A 20,162-nucleotide genomic window follows, 5' to 3' on the forward strand; every position below is an offset into this window, starting at 1 on the left:
CACCTTACCTCAGTGAACACTCAGAACAAGGTAAGTCAGCATTATTGTTAATATCCCTTTTTGACAGATGAAGAGATGGAAGCTTATAGATGAAGAAGTTTCCCCAAGACATATGGGTCAGTACACAGTGAAACCTGGATGTAGACACAGTCTGTCACACCCCAAAGACACCAACCTTTGAACCTCACACTTCTTAAAGGAAAAAGTACCCTAAGAAACCAGACCTATATATACAAGCACCTTTTGAGAGCTTTTTCTTGGCAAAATTCTTAAGGACTACAGAGCTGCTTTTGAGGTCTAAGCTCTATGATATCACCCTTCTGTTTTGTTTTTACCATCTAGATTTGTGAATCAAAGGCAGGGGAGGAACGTTAACCTCAACAATGACTTCTTTCACTCAATGCCTCTAATAATTCATCCTTACTCAATGGGCCTGTCCTTGTGGGGGGACCATAACAGGATATGGAGAAGACGTGGGAGACAGAAAAGCAGAGAAATTACAGCAGGGAGCAACAAGAAAACACCAAATGCGATTCTTCACCTCCAAAGCAATTGGACAGTTCCCTTTCTTGGCAAGCAAGACCTAAAGCATAGACTTTTCTGTTCTGGAAGCTTATTCTTGATAATGATTTCATAATGTTCTGTGGGGCTTTTAAACTTGACAATGTCCTAGGTTATGTCCCTTGGTCTTCCTCCTCTCATCTTTGTGTAAGACAGAGATCAGTTTTCATCTCATTTGACAGACAGGCAACTTGAGACTCAGAGTTGTTAAGTGCCTTGCCTAAGATCACACAGCTAGTAACTAGAAAAATGAAGATTAAACCCAGATTTCCTGACAGCCAGACCAGGATTCTTTGCACTCACCCCTGAAGCTTCTTAAAAACCATATGGCTCTGCATTCCACTCCTATATATTTACTCAATAGAAAAGAAAATATATATTGCCTATACAAAGACTTGTACACAAATGTTCTAGCAGCTTTGTTATACAGCCAAAACTGGAAATGTCCCAAATATCCATCAAGAGGTTACTGAATAAACAATTGTATGTGCCTACACTGCAATACTTCTCAGCCATAAAAAGCAACAACTATTGAACACACAGCAACATGAATGAATTTCAAAATAATCATGCTGAGTGAAAGTAGTCAGACAAAAAGAGCTCATGATGCATGATTCCACTTATACAAAACTCTAGAAATGCCAACTAACCTATAGTGACAGAAAGCAGATCAGTGGTTGCTTAGGGACAGCAGAGGAGACCAGAGGGACAGGAACAAAGGACTACAAAGGAACACAAGAAAACTTCGGAGGGGTGGGTATGTTCACCATCTTCATTGTGGTGATGTGTTCACAGGTGTTTGCTTATCAGAATTTATCAAATTTTATGTAGTTTATTGTACATCAGTTATACAGTAATAGTATTTTTGTAATGACATGGCTTGATTTGGTCTTAGAATGTGACAGTTCAACCATCCCTCACCCCACCTAACCCCCAAGATGCTCTTCATCCTTAGGCATTGGTCTGTAGCAAGGTCATTGTTGATAGGATGGTAGGAAGGGATCTGAACAATACCAAAGAATGATACTTATAATCACAATATTAGTCTTTTCCTCCTCTTTATGAATACAAATTTATGGTGACTGTGACTTCCCTTCAGGCAGAGGGTTTTCTTTTTTTCCTGCCTGGGGATCACTTAGTAAAACAAACAGAAGTACTTATCATTATTCTTCCTATTAAATAAGCCTAGTAAACATTTGGACTAGCCTTGCAGATTTAAGACAGATGTTTCCATTGCAGAGGGAAGAAAAAATGCAGAGAGAGAAAAGAGAGAACCAAAAAAGAAGCAAGAGAGAAAGAAGAGAGGAAACCCAGTGTCAGAGACAGCAGACGCCAAGGGACGGAGGCCGAACTGCAAAGGCCCCCCTTGCAGTCAGCAAGCAGGTTGCCGGGCTGCAGGTTAGCTGCTAAATCTCCACATGGCCCTGCTGGTCTGGAGCCCAGTTGCCCTGGGATTCAAGATGTCATGAGACTTTTATGCTTGTGAACTTGAGAAGCTACATGTGACCCTCTTTGCCCAAGATGGGAAGGAGGGAACCAACCCTTTTCCTTAAGTGTCCTGGAGACCATTCCCATCCTTACCTGTCAACACAAACTGAACTACAGATGGGCTGCCGCACATTCCTCTCTAGCTCAAGGACAAATATGCAATCTGAGACCTAAGGGCAAGACACTTGAATTGGGTTGTCAAGAAGGAGGCATGACCTCAAGATTGGGGGGAGGTTTTCTGCGCTGTCTCTGACTGAAGAAAGAACTGGTTTAAAAGTGGTAGATTCCTCTGAAGAGATGCCAAGACTGTCCTCAGACTGTCCCCACTTGAGGAGGGGATGGAGCTCATGAGATAATGGGAGCCCCTGGCCAGGAGCCATTGCTATGGCTTAGGGTTTGCCTGGAAGAGCTATCCTTCACTGAAGGCCTGACGCAGAGGGAAACTTCCTGCCTATCAGTGAGACCTCAAAGAGAAGGGAGGGGCTCGGAAAACACCAGGAACTTGGGGTGCCAATGATGCCAGCATCACTGATATCAAAGTGGTCTCTTAGGAGAAGCAGGCTGCTTATCAAAATGCAGACGCGTGCTCAATCAGAATCTCTGCAGGCCCTGACAGAGCATGTGCCTGTGAATAAGCTCGCACAGATCATTCTCACCCACACCCATGCTCGGGATCACTGCCCTTCCAGCTCAGCAGCTGGGAACCCAGTGTCCCTCTCGTGAGTGTTCACTACTGAGCTTCCTCGGGTTACAGGGAGGGAAAGAAAGCCTCCCATAAAATGATCAAAACCTTCCCTGCAGTGAGCATATCTCACAAAAAGTCTCTCCTGCATACTATGTTCTGTATTACACATCATAGATATAAAGGAGGAGAAACCTTCCCTTCCCATCATTTGCCATTCTGCGGAAAGGCACCAGGAAGGCCAGCAGGCAAGAGGCCATGGTGTGCTCTTCCGTGAGTCAAGCTCCGCACAGGGCTTGGTCCTCTCCTCTGATGTAATCCCAATTCATTCTCATAGCAGCCCATGGGCTGCGGGCCATCACTCCTGTTTTATGGAAGAGTCTAACACTCTTGCACCTAGTCATTCCTCTTGTCCAGGCACTTGCTTCTCCATATAGAGAATGCTGCATCATGAGAGCTCAGGGCACCAGAATGTCTATAATGTAGGTGCCAGGCCCAGAGAATTCACTGGGATCAGAAAGCATAATTCTGTTCTTTCCCCCAACACTTCCTCCTCAAAAATCATTCTGCCTTTCCCAGTTCCAAATAACCTAGCTGGCTTGGGTTCCACCCCCCCTCCTGGCAAGCCTCTCTCTCTCCCTCCTCCCTCCCTCCTTTGGGCTAAAAGGTCCCCACCTCTGCCACCAAAGGACATGCTATAACCCACACACAGCGAAGATATCTAGGGTGAAGAAGAGACCCTGGGAAAGAAAAAGATGACACCTGTACCTGAGTCACTGCACCATGGAACAGGGCAGAACAAACACAGCCTGTCCAGTCACGTTGACCTGGGCTCTGAGGCTGGTGTTTCCAGAATGTGTGTCACGCTGTTTTCAACCAGGTAGGCCTAGTTGTCTTGGCTGCATGTCTCAACGTGAGCCTCACCTCCAGCCCCACAGGGATGCCTGCTGCTTGCCAGATAGCAAACATAGTCATATGTTTTCATATCTCAGAAACACCTGGGCCTGGGCCCAGGGACCTGGTGACCAAAGATGGTTACAGTTCACCATGGGAGCCAGGCCAGAAAACACCGATCCGGCTAAAGAGATACACGAACAGGATGCATGGAGATCCCTCTGCTCCTTCTCTCTGTCATGTGTTCATCTCCAAAATGGGAATCAAATGTCTTTGTACCCCCCCCCCCAAAAAAAAAAAGCAGGCCCCAAGAGAAGGGTTTGGGCTCAGGTACTTCACTTGAGAACTGACAGCAGGTAACATGGGTGAAGGAAGGAAGGAAGAGCAGCCAGGATGTGGGTGAGCTCTTGTGGTGGGTGATGAGCTCCATCTCCTTGGGAACTGTCTCAGGACCCACGTATGGTGTGCCTCAGAATCGTCCCACCAAGGATGGGGAGCTGGGGCATGTATCTACTATCTCTTGGCTCTTAGTTGAAGACTGCTTCTGGGAATATTAAACCCTTATACTTCTGAGCTACCTTCATGTGGGCAGAATACACTACCACACGGGAGGGAAATCGCTCAGCAGAGAAGCTGAGGAACATGGGAGCTGGAGGTGGAAAGCTGTCAGTGTCCCTAGGAGTGCCCATTGCTTCCATAGGCGAATGTGGGGCAGCTGTGTTAGGCTTGCTCTCGGGGTTACCAGCTGCCAGCACTTTGCCTGATTGGTGCGTGAGTGCATGGCTGCACCGCATGTGTATGCCCTATATAAGGCTATGGGTGCTTGCGCTTGGAAGAGATGGGGGATTGCAGATGGCGGATTGCCTGTCTGCCCACTTCTGTGAGGGGCCATTTTGCTGTTTGTTTTCCTGAGAGGCGGTTTCCCCTGCCTGTGTGCTTGTCTGCCATTGTGAGACTTTATTAAATGGGAATGGTCCAACCCTTTCTGGCTCCGCAGTTTTTCTACCATCTGCCCGAATTTAATGTGAACCTGCCTGGTCATGACAGTGGCCACTGGCGTTACAGTGACCTCAGAGTTGAGGTCAGAGGGATGGCTGGGGCACCAGTAGCATGTGCTATATCTATCTACCCCAAAGGGTGGATTAAATACAGTATAAAACTCTTGCTACTGTGGCACATAAGCATGTGTTTAGGAAAAGGCATTTGTTGTTATTAGTACCATCATCATCATTATTATTATTAACTATGTGGGATTCACATCACACTTCATAGTTTCTCCTTAGCAGATTGGGAATACAAATGCTTCCCTCCTGCCTAGACTGAAACTGACAATTTCACGGGACCAATGCGTGGTCAGGCCAAGATGCAGGTAAACAGAAGGGTTGCTGGGCATACAGCCCTAGGGAACTAGCCCAAAGGACAGTCAGCCCAGTACATCACATGCTCCCTTCAGAGCGTGCTGCCTGGCTGAGAATCCACCCATCCGCTTTGAGAGGTCAGCCTAACCTGGACAGGCGCCTTTACTATAATATATTCCTTTGTGATCTCTCAGCACTCACATCCTCAACTGTCCACAGCATTCTCAATGTATCTTCTGCTGTTCAAGTTCCATGGCTAGAACAGTCTAGCCAAGCAATGCAGAAATCCAGCCAAGCAGGTGCCTTCAGTATCCACACGGCACTCATGGTCACTGCACACACACCACCCCTGAGGCTGAATCAAAGACAATGACGGTGGTCACCCAAGTGACCTTCGTTTAGGAACAACAGGACCCAGAATAGGCATTAGTCAATTGGCAGCCAATTATCCCACTTTACAGATGAAAAACATTGACCCTAATAAAAGTGATTTTTCTAAGATCATTTTAGATGGTCTTATTTTTGTTAATTCATTCAGTAGACAGTAACTGAGTACTTACAACAGTTCAGGGACTTGTTCAGGTGCTAGAATGCTGAAGGGAGCCAGACAGACAAGCTCCTCCATTGTTACGGTGCCCACATTCTCCTGGGGAAGGCAGACAGTAAACAAATAAAGAATACATTTCAGACAATGATTTGTGCTATGAAGAAACCAAAACAGGCTGAGGAAATAGCAAGTGGTGGTATGACAGGGGGCACTCTTTTAGATAGAGTTGTCAGGAAAAAAAAAAACTTATTTAGAATGGGTTGTATGAAAAAAATAAAAGAACCATGCAAAGGTCTGGAGAAAGAACTCTAGAGATGAGGCAGCAGCAGGTGTGAGGGCCCCGAGGCAGAGAGGCCCTGGCGTGCCAGAGACAGGGCCCAGGGCCGGTCTGCCATCAGCTGGTGGGAAGGGCTGAGCTCGTGACCTCAGAGGCAGTCGAGTCAACTTGGGAGGAAGGTGGCACCAAAGGGTCCTATGCACAGAGGGCAATCCATCTCATGGTGCACACATGAAGGAATCCTCACACAACAGCTTCTAATTGTCTCTGGAAATAAGATGTGAGAGTCTCAACACAAAGGAGGGAGGAGCGCTGGTGTGTTGAAGGGAGAGGGGGTTGGAGATAGTATGTTGAAGAGAAAGATAAATTCAAAGGGAGTGCGGTAAGATCACAGTGCTGAGATTTATCATCACAAATACAAAGTCTGGGGAGGGGAGTCCAGGGTAGGCAGGAAGTTGGGGTTCTGACAGGAGACGTCAATGGAAAGGAGGTAGGTAAGAAGGCTTGACACACATAGATATGTGTTTGTATCAATAACTAGGAACCTAAACTAAGCCTGAGGAGGGCAATAGACAGTGACCAAGTGGTAGTATCCACGGATTGAAAGTTCCTTTGGCCTGACCAGGCGGTGGTACAGTGGATAGAGCGTTGGACTGGGATGCAGAAGGACCTAAGTTCGAGACCCTAAGGTCACCAGCTTGAACGTGGGCTCATCTGGTTTGAGCAAAAGCTCACCAGCTTAGACCCAAGGTCACTGGCTCAAGCAAGGGGTTATTCAGTCTGCTGAAGACCCGCAGTCAAGGCACATATGGGAGAGCAATCAATGAACAACTAAGGTGTCGCAATGAAAAACTGATGATTGATGCTTCTCATCTCTCTCTGTTCCTGTCTGTCCGTCCCTGTTAATCCCTCTCTCTGTCTCTGTAAAAAAAAAAAAAAAAAAAAAAAAAAAAAGGTCCTTTGGGATAAACGAAGGGGTACTAAAAACTCACGTGTTCAGAAGGTGAGGCTTGAAGTCAAGAGCTTAGAGGAGGAACAGTTGCAGGTCTTGATGGGGACTAGGGTGCAAGCAAGGAAATAGGTGGCACCTGTGGAAAGGTAAGCAGTGGCCAGGCCAGTGAGTGGTGCTGGGGGTATTGTGGAGGCATAAGACATAGTATCTGCCACCCATGAATACAAAGTGCTCTTGGTAGGCAGACCCATGAGAAGGCAATAATAGCCAATCATGTCATATTAATGTGGAATGTTAACTTTATATAAGATAGAGTTTAGCATTCATGAACATTCTCTCTGGGGTAAATGTTAACATTATGTCTGCTAGTTTAGTCTCCTTATTTAATAAACAAAGACACTGAGCCTCAAAAAGAAACAAAGTCAATTGTCCAAAGCCCAACAGTTAAAGTGAGCCCAAAACCACTGCCCTGTCTTCTGATCCTGGTCTGGTTCTCTTGACTGAACCTAGAGTCTGACATGGTATCATTAGGTCAGGCTGCTTAAGTTCAAACCAGGTTCCTCACTTACTAGCTAAATGCCTTGAACAAATTATTTATTCTCACTGAGCCTCAGATTTGTCCCCTCTAAGGTGGAGATAACATAGCACCTATCTCAAAGATAATGAGAGAAATAAAACTTGAAAAAATACTCAAAACCTTGCTCAGTACGTAGTAAGTGCTCAGTACTTGTCATGTTACTATAATAACGTGAAAAGGCCTCTGTCTCCTGCCATAGGCACCACTAACCTCCACTCTCTGATGCTTTCATAGAAATCAGGGCACAATGCCACTTGCCCTCTTACTCCTCTTCTACCTCTGATGAGGCTTCATGGACGAATGGGGACTTGAGCAAGTGTTGAAGGGCGACCAGAGATTCTCAGACTTAGATTCATGGCAGGGTGCAAGGAACCCTTGCATATGGGTAACAGCATGAGCAAGAACCTGGAAGGAGGGATTGATGGGACATATTCTTGAAACAGTAAAAAAAAAACCAGGCATCGATGAAGGGATGGGCCTTTCAGGAGAGCGCAAAGGACTGGGGGAAGTGAAGTCATTAGTTCAAGGATGGGAATTTTCTCAGATATCTCTCCTCTTTAAGATGCTTCCACAAAAAATAGAAATACCACTTGCCCTCCCTTCTCTCTGTTCTTCTTCTCTTTGGGTGCCTTTTGTAGAGCAGAGTCATTCTAAATCAAAACTGAGCCCAAAAGAATCCATCTAAATGGTCTTCTAATGAACCGAGTCCAGCAGAAGTTACAGAGGCATCGAGGCAACTGGGGCAGGAGCTGCTCGTCTCCACTTGAATGGATGTCCCTGGTAATGCCCTGTGTATTCTCCACTGCCCCAAGACTGGGAAATGAAGAAAAATGGTGTGTGGAAATAATGTTGGATTTAAATTCCATGAGAATAAGAAGATTTTGAACGATAGCAGACAGTCCGTACTTAACTGACCCTGTTATGAGCAGCTATTGAAGAATTTTCAGGATAATGAGCTATCTCATCTTCCATATAACAAGCTGTGGGTGGATTGCTCAGACATTATAGTCTGAAAATAGCCCCACAGATATCAATGGCCACCATAATAATAATAATAAAAAGATCACACTGAATATGGGGCTACTTCTTAAACCAGGCTCTCTATCACCAGGGCTCTTGGTTTTCACAAAGACAAAGCCAGGGTGGCGTTTGTCCCATCAGCCATACACTCCCAGTTCTGCCCATCCTGGGGTTGTGGAGCTCCCAACATTTGCCACATTGGCAAAATTTGTGTTCAACAACTCCACCCTTTTTGGTAATCTCTACACCTCCAGCAAGGAACCCACCCAAACAACATCCTCCCCAGAACTTAGCTCAAAATAGCCATCCCTAATGTAACAGTTATTTATTTACATACTTATTCATGGAAAACCATTTATGCAACATCTTCTATGTGTTCAGCATATAGTTCCTGCCCTCCCAAAGCTACAGTGGAAGATCGATGTTAAATTCACAGTCCCCCAAAACCATAAGTGCCTTGGTCAGGACAGAACAATTTGCACTGGCTGTACCCAGGAGAGAGGGACCCAATCTCCCCTGTCGGGGCAGAAACAGGTCAAGGAATACCTACGCTCAAATACCCAGTGTTTATTGTTGACACTCAGTGCATGCTCACATTCACCCACATGCACACACACACTCAAAGCAAATACATCATCCCTGAAATATGATGGGATCCTTAACATGTGGGTCCTTAACAAGAGAACTCACTTAGTAGCTAAGTGGACCGGAATTACCACGATGGAGTCCTTTTTTCACATCTGCCAGAGACCTGCTGTTAAAACTTATATAAAATATTCAACCTCTCTGAGTCTTATTCCCCTTCCTATGAATAAAGGAATTCAGAAACATGACCCCTTATGCACCAACACTATAAATCCAAAATAACTGAGGGCTGGGGAGAGCCCTTTAATAACACACACACACACACACACACACACACACACACCCCTACCTATTCAGGCTTTCTCAAGAAGCTTCTTTCTAACTAGCCCTCTGTGGACTAAGTTTTCAACTTTATAAGCAGCTGGTTCATTACTCATTCAGCAGAGTATCATGGGGCATCTACTTTATAAGATGTTCTATAGAAGATAAAAAACTGTATGAGCCATGGGTCCTGCTTTCAACTTGCTTACACTCAGTTGGAGGAAGATAATTTAGCTGAGTCAATATGGCATGTAGATGACAAAAGGCTATAGAGCATCAACCACAAATCTATGCTGGTAAAGTATTAAAGACAGGCGTGACCATTTTCTGCCTGCCTGATGCCTCTACACTCTAATGTATAGATCAACTTTCAAAGAGAGCATTTTCATTAGTCATTATTCAAATGACCAAAGAATCCCTATCATTAAATGGAAAAGAAAACATACTCCTAGCCAGGGTTTCTCAACTTTGGCACTATTATTATTTTGAACCAGAGAATTATTTGTTGTGCCAGCAGCTGTCCTGTGCATGGTAGGATGCTCAGTAGCATTCCTGGCCTCCACCCACTAGATGTCAGTAGAACCCCCCCCAACCAAAAATGTCTCCAGACCAGGGAGTACAAACTCACCTTTAGTTGTCCTAGCCCAACATACAAAGAGAATAAACAGACTGTTTTACAAAGAGTCAAAGAGAACTAACCATTTTAGATAGAGGAACAGAAAATTTCCAAAACACATTGAGGAGTTTTGCTTTTGGAAAAGTCCCCACCCCTACCCCCACTATACTCCAGCTTCATCTCTTTTCCTTGCAGCAAAAATACTTGGACTATACAGTTAAAACCTGACTTCAGAATGGAATTGAAGGAAGGTAAAAAAGCACCATATAAAATCAAATGTAGACTTTTTTTTTTCATCCAGAAAATAACTTTGTCACTGTGACTTCCAAAAGTCACCCATTCAGCCTACATGGTGACTGAGAATGGTGTCAGCCAGACCAGAAAGGCATCAGTGACCAACCAAGTTATTCCAGCCCATTACCCCAATCTACCAGGCGATGCTTGTCAGATGAGAAATCATTAGGGGACAGGAGGGAGGTGGGAGCGCAAATGTTGTCAATTAATAAGCACTTCCACCATTGACTTTAAAAGTAAGTGTTAGGAGTGGGGCTTTAGAAAATGAGCAACTGTAACAACTAAGAAACTATAGCAAAGCAAAAAGACAGAGTTTCTCTTTTAGAAGACTTAAGATGTCTTGCTATCAGCATTGATTTTTATTTTCATTTTTTCTTTCATTATCTTTTAAATATGGTACATTATTTGAAACAATCAAATATACAAATAAAACATAGGTGACTTAAAAACCATAATATAATGAATATTTGTGAATGCCCATCCAGTTAAAAAATAGAACATTATGATTAACCTGCACCTACTTGCATTTATCTCTCTACTCCTTTCTCTACCTTCCTGTCCTCTGGATGTAGTCACAGTCTTAATTTACACTGCTTTTTTAAACTGGGTTTTACTACAAATACTTGTAAGCTTAAGCTTATTGTGCTTGCTCTTGAAAACTAAAATGTGGTATCAAACCACGTGTGATTTCTTGAAACATGCTAGTTTTTTTCAGTATTATTTTGTAAGGTTTAACTATGTTCTAATACATATTATAGTCTATTGTAGAACAGGATGTATATATCCATCTTCTTGATGGTGGGCATATAAGTAATTTTCATATTTTTGCTTAGCCGAGAAGGGCAACTATGAAAATTTGAGTATGTGCAAAAGTTTTTCTAGACATGAGTTTTCTAGATTATCAGGTAGACAAATGTTCACCTCATGAGATAATGCCAAATTATTTTCCAAAATGGTCATACCACTGGCAATACATAAGAGATTTTATCAAGCCACATCCTCTCAACCTTGATTTTGTTTGATTTCTTAATTTTTTTCTAATTTCTAACTGAAGTTCATTCACTTTTAATCTTTCTCTAAAATTTCTCCCCTCTAAACTTCAGTAGCATGCGAGAGATACGGGCTTCAACTTTTTCTTCCATTTCAAATAAATTCAATTGAACAGGAATTCACAGAGTACCTACAGCATCTCAGTCCTATGCCTCCTGTTTTAAGAAATAGAAAACAGAGTCCCTGTCCCCAAGAGTTAGAAAAAAAACAAACTTGTGCAAATCAGAACTAGACAATGATACCAAATACAGATTCTAAGAAAAAAGAAAACTAAAATAATTCAGGAAGATGCAAACCAAACAATAAAGTCAGTTTTCGCCTATCAAAGTGATACTAATTTTTAAAAATTGACAATGTGGAAGGTGTCAAGACACATGCATTCTCATTCATAACAGCTGGTGGGAGTACATATTGGTAGAATCATTCTGTTGGACAATTTGACAAAACTGTTCCAAAGCATCCAGCTATTCTACTTGTGGAGTCTTAGTCTACAGAAATAAAGAAGTACACAAAGATTTAGATGCAGTGATATGTGGCATAGTAACTATGAATAAAAGACAATATGTAAATTTACCAGATCTCCAATATGAGAGAGATTGGTTAAATGATTTTTGTTGCAGCCAAAGACTAGAACATTGTGGCCACTGTAGAAGAATGACAATGTAGAAGACTATTTATTGACATGGAAAGGTAGGCAATGTATACTCTTAAGTAAAAAAAACATAAAACAAACCCCCAGAACAAAAATCCACACAGTTTACAAAAAAATGTTACTTCTTTGAAAAAAAATTTGTGCAAATTGTGTATATTCTATGAAAAAAAAATCTGTGCAAATTGTGTATATTCATACAATTTTTAAAATATATATAAAGCATCAGATACGACAGAGCTTGATAGTTAAGGAATTCTGGGACACATTGGAAAGGGTTAAGTGAACTGAGAGTTAGGACTGTTAGGAATTGCGGCAGAAAGAAAGGAGGGGGGGTACGGGGGGGGGGGCATTTCCCAGGAAAGGGTAGCGAGAACAGAAAGATCTTCAACTGACTGAATCACACCTTCCCATCTATTTCAGCAGTCCTAGGAGAGCAGGCGTCTAGCCCACAGAAAGGGTGTTCACCTCTTCAGTAGCCTTTGGGAGAGTCGCCTAGGCACTTGCTCTCTGGCTCAACTGCTCCACCAACCCTTCCTATCTGTTCTACAGCACTGCTGACTGGAACATCTGGACTAAGTTGGTCGGTCAACAAAAGCCTACATCTTTCAATTCATGGGTGCCTGTTTAAATTATATACATCAGCCCATTATACATAAGAGAGAAAAAAATAACCTTAATGGCCATTTACTTTGAGTATCTTTGTATTTATTAAAGGAGGCTTGGTGTGAACTTGTATTCTCTAACCTGGTTATAAATAAAGTACCTTTTGTCTGTATCAATGTAAAGATTATGACCCAAATGCATTTTGGTTTCATAACCAAAATTTGTGTTCAATACATTGACAGAAAGTAAAACTCAGCTTGCTAAGTTTGCTGAGGTGGGAGTGAAGGGATTTCGGAGGGAGCAAAGGTAATTGTTCAATGGATGATCTTAAACCTTCTTCAGAGAGTGACACCAAATAGTCTACAAGGTATACTTTAAAACAACAAAAGCAAGAAGCAGGGATATTACATATTACCCAAACCATCTATTTTAGTGAAAGTATTTTGTTTCCGCAAAATGGGTATAAAAAATATATACAGCCTATCTATGTTGGAAACCCTAAATTAACACAGATACTTCAACATCTTGATTTCTAGAAAGAAATCCTTGCCAAAAGGCATAGACTCTTGAGAGACTCTACTCTTTAAAAGAAGTGTGTTAACAAGAGAGAGAGAAAGGGGGATTGGTTAATATGTAGATAGATGCTGCTTAGAATTTCCTTCAGCAGAATATGTACGAGCCCCATTTCTAATGCAGAGCCTGAGGGAGCTGTCCCCCTCATACACACACTGATCAGTCAGTAAGCCAGATTCCTGTTTTCAGTGACCATGGCATCCAAATGAGTAAGAGAAGATCGCTGCTGCTCCCAGGTTAAACGAATATCAATGCCAACATTCCTCCAGGGGAGACATTTGGGATCAGCATTATTACTCAAAAAAGTATCATCTGAACTGAGGAACAAAATAGAAACAGAAGCAAAGTCACAAGGAACAGATGGACAGCTAGCTGTCAGAGGGAAGAGGGGGACTGGATGAAAGAAGGTGAAGGGATTAGTTAAAAAACATATATACCTAACACATATATACAGACAACAGGGTAGTAAATAGCCAGAGGGGAAGGGGTGGAGGTATGGGAGGGCACGCGAAGGGGAAGGGGATGGGGGTGGAAAGAGACTTGGCATGGGGCATGTAGAGCACAGTGTGGGGTGTAGATGGTGTTATATTGAGTGGGACACTTGAAACCATGTCAACACAATACATTAAAAAATAAATTAAAAGGAAAAAGAAAAAACAAGTCATCTGTAGACCAGTGTACGAGGGAGGCAGCTACTCCGTGAGGCTCAGGAGTGGGTCCCTGGCATGGCAGGAATATCTCTGCAGCCATGCAGGGCACAGGGAGACCATGGCTTTGCGAGAGTCTGGTTTCTAATAGGTTCTGTTCTGCAAAGAAAAAATAACTGGTTACACATATCTATAAGTGATATTTAAATTCACCATTTGAGTCTCACTTGATAACAACAGGGAGACTACAAGAGTCTCTATGAACACATCAGACAGACTTCAAGTTAAAGGGTGAGTTTATTGCTGTTAAGGAAAGCATGAATCTCTTTGCAGTAGAACTTGGGTGAACAATAAATAAATTTCCAGGAGAGGTCTCCTAGGCTGATATGCATTCAAGGTATTATCTTTGCTCTGACTGTATGTGCTTCTGGGTAAAAAAAAAATTCTAATTGCACTCCCATTCAAAAATCAACCGTGGGAATAAGGAATCATGCTCATTTTATGCACAGCTGCCTGAAGGCCTTATCCTTAAAACAAATTACAGCACCTCCTATGCGACACACAGTCTGAAGCTAATTCTAACCCTACAGCAAAACTCCAAAATTAAACTTTGATCTGTGATCTAAACAATTTGGTGTTTGTGATCAATCTTGGTATTTTTATAAAATACCAAGGTAATTGTTAGAGCAGAGGAGGATGCAGTTGTCCGATAGCACGTTTCTGGTAGAATCAAATGAGGCTCGTGGGACAGGGTCTGGGTGGGGAGACCACTTGGTTGGGCCTGTGGGGAAGCCAGGCCTCTGCCAGAGCCAGAGAGGAAGAGAGAAGGGAGAAGGGAGAGGAGAAAGAGAGAAGGATGGCAGGAATGGTGGGAAGACAAGGAGAGAGAGAGGAAGGAAAGAAGAGAGGACTGGTGGGAGGAGAAAGAGGAAGGAAAAGAAAAAGAAACCTTAGACTGTACCATATTTTCTTGCCCCTGTCAGAGACCCGGGCAGGATGCCGCTACAGTAAAGTGATCACTTTGGCCCGATTAGCCACATTAGAAATTAAATTTGGTCTCTTGAAACTGCACACTCAGAAGCCAGTGGGGTGAAAGCATTTTGACATGATATCTCCAAAAGCAAAAAGGGCCAGGGGATGATACATTCCAGGGTAGGGAGAAGCCCACCTGGGAAACATGCCCAGAGAAGGGAGTTCAAAGAGCTTCCAGCGGAAGGCCTGCCTTTCCCCAACTGGCTGCAGAGAGCCTCATGTCCTACAGCAACCTACTCAGACGCTCTGATAAGTCAGACAGAATTCATGGGAGATTACCACACAGCTCCTGCCAAGCTGCGCTGTAGCATGGGTAATAGATATGCTCCCGCACTAAATCCTAAAAGGCCCTGCTACATCTGTCAAGCATGCCCTGGAAAAGCACCCTCAGTTCAGATGTTATCACTGCTCTGCCTGCATCAGAAGATTTAGTGTCCACCCTGGAGGTTGCTTTTGCTGCACAGTTTTCAGGGGCAAAACAACAAGGGAGAAAGATGAGAGGAAAAAAAGGCAAATTATTCTTGCTTAAAGCAAAAGAAATAAAGTGATGTGCTTGCAGACTAGTTCAGCTCCTCGCCCTGCATCTAGAAGGTCCCAAATCCCACATTAAGGAGGTACTGATGTTCTAAGCTGATTAGCGAGGACGGTTAGAGTCCCTGGACTGTGACATCATGTAGATGATCTTCTATAGAGAGGCTCTTTCCAAGGAAAGCTAAACAACAAACCCAGCAGGGCTCCATAGGCAAGCGATAGAAGATGCAAGCTTTTGATAATTAACTTTAAAACAGGTTTGAGAAAAAGCTGTTCTGATATAAAATGAACTTTTCGAAGTGTTTGCTTAGGAAAAGGGAAAAAAAATTAAATCCCTCCAAACGGTTGTACTTCCCACTAACCATGTTTCCAGATGCAGTTTCTGTTTGTTCAAAATGTATTTTAAGCACGACTTTGGACATTTTGTTCATTATAAGCAAAGAAGATTGTTACATTTATATGTACGTTTAAAGTGCAGAGAAGAAAAAAAAAAAATATATATATATACACATTCGGTGTTTTAAGCATAGGAACTCCATATATTAACTGCCTATTCTCTCACTAGAGCTTATAATGAATCAAAGAGAAAGGCAAGGGAGTCTTAACCTGACCCACCATCTTGGTTTCCGTAAGCCCAGATGAATGCCCAAAGCTCAGAGTAGTAGTAGTGTCTATGGGCCTTGGAGAGGCGTGGATGGTGGAAGGATCTAGTAGCACTGCAGCTGCAGAATCTTTTGTACCTTCCCACTTATGGAAGTGGACAAACAAGCTGAGGGACCAAGTTGACCTAAGAGAGACCACTGGATAGATATTTGGACTCGGATGAAGAAACAGAAGCCAAGGACCCACATCTATGAGTGTCACGCTCAAGTAAAAATATTTTAAAACTTTTTGAAAAATAATGGGCAGTTTTTCTGATAACACCATATGATGGCCATAATATGTGAATCATATCCCTGCTCCTAAAAACAAACTCAGAGAGAGAACCAAGAATTGACCATGGGATTACAGTTTCTGGGCTTGTTTCTTCTCATTGAAAAACTAAAGGAAGCCTTGTTTTCAGAGGGCTTCCCAAAGCTGCAGTGCTGAGTGCTTTACATGAATTCCTATTTAACACTCTCCATGGCCCTGAGAGGCAGGTAATATTGTCCTTGTTCTTCAGAGAGGTTAAGTAACTTGCTCAACTGTTCCTTTACTTGAAGTCAGCCACCCAGGTCCAGTCATATATTAAGCCAGTGGTTCTCAAACTTTTTGAAGTCAGGGCGCATTTAAAATCCTACAAATAATTGTAGGCGCACTATATACAAATTTCTGAGAAATATGTTATAATAATTAAGTCAAATATTTAAAAATATATATAAAGTACAAGCGTGCTTTTATGGTTATTGAATGAAATAAATATGACAAAATTAAATTTATTCTGACATTAAAAAACATTTTTATGTTACATTTTTTGAGTTATGCTTTTTAGAATTTATAAAAAATAGGGGTTAAAAAATTAAAAAAAACAACAAAAAAGTTATCTTTTTATATATATAGATTCATTCTTAGTAAGTTTTAGTAAATTCAGCAGGTCCCGGCGTGAATGTATTAAGTTTTTTCATTCTTGTGTTTATGAGAAACATGAACCTGATGTGTCCTAGCAATTTTTTCAATGTTTGAGCATATATTTGAAAGGCAAACTCTCATTTCCTCATCAATACATTGAAGAATTTCTTTCTTTTTACTTTTGTGTTGAGGGTAGAAAATCTTAATTCACATAAATAGGATGTTGAAAATTGCAGTAAAATGTTCAAAGCTTTTTTAGATATTGCCACACATTCATTTTTTATAGAAATCCAAAAGGCTTCAAGAGACAATTTCTTATGTTTAATCATCAATCCAAAACCCCCACCATACATATCATCTTAACTTTACACCAAACAAAGGATAGAAGAAACTTGCCTTCAGTCCTTCCGGGGAATATGGGTGGTAGTCCAGCAGCACAGCTTTTGCAATATAATCAGGCAATTGAGGTGGGGGGTTGGGCAGACTGTCAGCTTACAGCCAATTCCCCATACTTCTTTCCCCCAAAGTCTAAACTCTAAATATGTGCCCAACAGGCACATATTTCTCTGGAATAACATAGGGTACACCTGGAAATCTCCTAGGGAGCACCAGTGTGCCCTGGCACATACTTTGAGAACCACTGTATTAAGTTTTTTTTGTGTGTGTGTGTGTGTGTGTGTGTGTGTGTGTGTGTGTGTGTGTGGCAGAGACAGAGAGAGTCAGAGATAGGGACAGATAAGAACAGACAGACAGGAAGGGAGAGAGATGAGAAACATCAATTCTTCGTTGCGGTTCCTTAGTTGTCCATTGATTGATTTCTCTAGTGCCTTGATCAGGGGGCTACAGCAGACTGAGTGACTCCTTGCTAGAGCCAGTGACCTTGGCTCAAGCTGGTGAGCCTTGCTCAAACCTGATGAGCCCGCACTCAAGCTAGCGACCTCGGGGTCTCAAACCCGGGTCCTCCGCATCCCAGTCCGACACTCTATCCACTGTGCCACCACCTGACCAGGCTGTATTAAGCACTTGATTAGATCTTTCTAACTGTTGACTTGGATTGATATTTACTTCTGTACTGGATGGTTGAAGTGCTTGCTGAAAATTGGCAAGCAAATTTTGTCAAGAAGTTGTTTTCAAAGTTCACAAAACCCAACCATGAATAAGACTCACTCATATTTCCAGGAGCTGAAGGTGGCAGCAACTCTTTTTGAGGCCCCTGACAGCCCCACCTACCCCTGAGAAACAGTAGAGGCAACAACTAAAGGTAAGAGCTGCTATAAATCAATGATAAGGTGTCACCTCCTCCTGACCTTCCTCACCCACACCTTCTAGACACCATCATCACAAGGTGTGACTTATCCCAGCACTGAGTTTATAGTCATCCTTGTCAGAGAGCATTGTTTTGGGGTATTTATGATCAAAGTCCAATTAGCCAAAGGGGAAATTAAATAATTGTCTGGCAGCTCACTGGTTAGCAATTATTTTCCCAGAAATTTGGTAGAAGCCATGGTGACTGCTGAGGCTCAAATCCTCATGGCCTCTTAGTGACTTTGGTGTAAAAATCCCCTATTTCTCTGTGTTTCCCCGAAAGAAGTTGCAGCTCCATTGGTAAACATTCTGGCCTTAGGTTCTTGTCTTTGTACACTTTGCTGCCCCCATTTCTTCCTAAATAGAGTTCGGTGTGCCATATACTATGGTCATTAAATTATCATTCAGTTCTTTCCTCAAGTCCCCCACCCAGAAGAGATAAACTAGTGGTCTTGTCCCAAGAGGGAAGATGAATTTGTACCAGCATCTCCATGCTTTTATCCTGTCTAATCCCAGACACACATTGCTCAAGAGGCTAGGGAGGTCAGTTCCCCTCCCAGCTATAATGGCCTGGGCCACATGACTTTGAACCTGAGCATCATAGGCTGGTCATTCAGGTCATGACACTGGGATTCACAGATCTGGTGTGAATCCGACCCCTGCCACTTACTATGTAGGCAAGTTAATTCATCCTGAATCTTAATATCCTCATCTGTAAAATGGCATAATAAAAGCACCCATCTCAGAAAGCTGTAATAAGAATGAAGTTGAATATGGTACAGGGAAATCACTCAGTGCACAATGTCTAGCATAGATTAAAAGTTTAATAAATGGCACCTACTACTGGTGCTGGGATTTTATTACAACTTATCATCATGGGCTCATTAACATTACTCTCTAACTTGCTAACCCATTTGAAGATCTTTTTCTTTCTTTGCCAACTGGATGACTATAAAGACTTTCAGAATTAGTTTAAGGACCTAATCTGATCAGCAGGCAGCTAAAAATGACTATCTTCCTGACTTCTTAATTAGGCCTCTCCTTCCTGCATATCCTTAGAATGTTTGTGGTGTGTGCTTCTTATGCTGCCTTGCATTGCTATTTAACTTCTTCACATAAGGTTCTCTAATTAAACAACACTTCTTTGAAAGTAAGAGTACTATTTTAGATTTGGGAGCATCTTCCTCCATATCTGGCACAGTGTTGGGCACATGGTGGTCACTCATTAAATCAGAAGGATGAAAATATAAAGGAAGACCTTAACTACCTACCTTAATTGAGTCTCATGATCAGGTTCTCCAAATATAATAATTCCCTACATGAAAGGACCTGAGGAAATAACTCTATTGTGCATCATTCTGTCTTGATCTGTTTTGTGCCTCTTAAACTAGACACAGGCTTTGATTAGAGGAGATAGGATTTTTACAAGCCACCAACACCAACACTCAGCACAGTTGCAGGCACATAAGCACTCCACTATATACCCAGGATTGAACATTGATTTTACTTGAGAGGGATTCAAGACTCCAGGGGATTCAAAGATGAATATTTGCTCTCTAATGTCTCTATTAGAGTGAAGAAGACATGCTATGAAGGAAGATATCTCTCTTTGGGCTTATGTCCCTTCCGGTTGTATCTACAATCAGGTAAAGAATTAGTTTATTTCACTTCCAAATCTCTGGCTATGGAACAAAGTCAAAACCATGTTCATGTTTTCTTAAAAGCAAGAAATGTCACCATTGTTTCCTTGCAATGTTTCCATGATAGTAGGATTGTTTCACTGTTGGTTTCCCAAAGGAAAGCATGGTAGTGGCAGTCCTCACTCATGCTCTGTTCCCAAACAGAAATGCAGTCTAATACTTTAAGAAGGAAAAGTGCACATGTCAGAGGGCAAATGTTACTAATGTATTATTTCATTGAAAATAAATCAATTCTTGAACAATCCCTGATATCAAAGATTGTAAAGGGACAAAGTTATATTCGTGTTCTCAAAAATATTATGCAATTGGGTACATGCAACTGAATTAAAGACAGCGCTATGACGTGTGT

Source organism: Saccopteryx bilineata, chromosome 3 (assembly GCF_036850765.1).
Source record: "Saccopteryx bilineata isolate mSacBil1 chromosome 3, mSacBil1_pri_phased_curated, whole genome shotgun sequence".
Lineage (NCBI taxonomy): Eukaryota > Metazoa > Chordata > Mammalia > Chiroptera > Emballonuridae > Saccopteryx > Saccopteryx bilineata.